The sequence below is a fragment of the Homarus americanus genome, unplaced genomic scaffold (genome assembly GCF_018991925.1).
Source record: "Homarus americanus isolate GMGI-L3 unplaced genomic scaffold, GMGI_Hamer_2.0 scaffold42643, whole genome shotgun sequence".
NCBI classification, from domain to species: domain Eukaryota; kingdom Metazoa; phylum Arthropoda; class Malacostraca; order Decapoda; family Nephropidae; genus Homarus; species Homarus americanus.
Genome location: NW_024747582.1, coordinates 1,286,677 through 1,288,477, shown reverse-complemented (window position 1 = coordinate 1,288,477; position 1,801 = coordinate 1,286,677).

The window sequence follows — 1,801 nt, the reverse complement described above, 5'->3', positions numbered from 1 at the left end:
AATGTGTTCCTGCTTATTTAATAGTTGATCATATTATTGATTTATATTATAATAAACATCATATAAATTCTGTTATATTGAATTATTTGAATCTAAATTATAAATTGATTTTAACTTGTGGTAACGATATTCGTCTGGTGTAATGTGGCAATTATTTACACCGGATGTTACCCACGTGATGAAAGAGGAAAGTTAGCATTAAATAGAAATGCTCCAAGCGTAAATTAATAATAGTAATAATAATAATTAAAGTCAAAAGTTTATTTCTCCAGCTAAATACCCGTTTTATTTTTATTACTAGTTATTGGAATGATTGTGGGTGGTGTGTCGTCTCAGGTTATACAGTCCGGGCAATCCAACCTTCTTTTTCTATCTTTTTCTTGTATCCTCTTCACCACTGATCTGCACTTGAGCGGTTGGTCACGTCTTTGTTACGCACTGTTGGGAGGTACTGGGCATGCACTAGCTCTTGAATGTATCTCAACCTGTTCTTGCAATGTTTTATATAAACTGGGCACTAAGCACATCCTTATGGTAAAATAGACTGCTATAAATATTTTTTTTTTTTCAAAACTACTGGATAGCTCCTAGACATTGCCAGTCTGACATGCTTGTCGTTTGCTGGGCGATTAAAAACCAGTAAATTTCTAAGGTCTGCTCACCCTTCTGTTATTTTGGTCGCCTCGGGCAGCTGGGCGTATGTGAATTTTTACCCCTGGTATATTAGTTGTGGTGTATGAGGTAGGATTGCACTGTTGACTCGAGTAAATTTTGAGTGAGTTTGTTAATAGTTTTGCAAGATTCATTTTTTTGTGTGTAAGATTTTCTGAAATACGTATAGACATTGGTAAAAGGTTTATTAAGCTGTTTATTTGGAGTCACTGGATGTAGGAGGTTGACAAGTTGTGCATGACTGATGCCGTCGTGTCATGACATCTCTGTGAAACCAGCCTCAGATAATTGTAATTCTTTACCCCCTTTCTAGAGATATTGGTTGGCAGGGTACATAATTATAGTACTGTACTGGTACGTAGTCACTTAAAAGTGACTTAATTATGTTTTTTCAACCATCAGTCCATTTTTTCTCACTAGCTATATTATGAAGTTTTCAATAGACTTGTGACTTGTCTACAGTACCAGCAAGGGCTTGACCATTTAGCTGTTGGAGATGCTTCATCTTACCAATGCTGTTGCTAATCATGTGAGCACACTGAAGATCATTTTTTTCTCAACTTTTTAGCTGTTTAGTAAGCGAGTTCTTCCGAAAAGCATAATTTGGCGAGTTTCTGGACTAGAAATCATAAATTTGATAGTCAAAATCCCATGGAAGACATTGTCACCAAACTTTTAATTTCTTTATTAATAAACCACTGTAAGCACATTTAAGATAATTTACTCAACTTTCTAGCTGTCATATCGTCACCAGACTCCTGTGTTCGCACCAACGTTTATAAACAGTTGCACATCTGGCATATCAACCATATGCGTAGGATGACCCATAATGGCATCAGTGAAGGGTTTGATTTTGCCGCTTACAGCGGCTACTTTATTGTGCACCCCACACTCATCCTGTGATAGGTAGCGCAAAAGGATTACAGAGTAGAGTTTACAACGGGTCATAATAATTAACCCCCGTTGTCAGGATATTATGGCACTGAATGTTACACAGTATTTAAATTACATTATTTGTTTTGTTCTATACATAAAGGGTAACTTATTCACAAATGCATGAGTACAGGCGTGTGAGGCAGTATGTCTGGCCTCACACACTGTTTATTCACATTTACGTGAGAAGTATTCA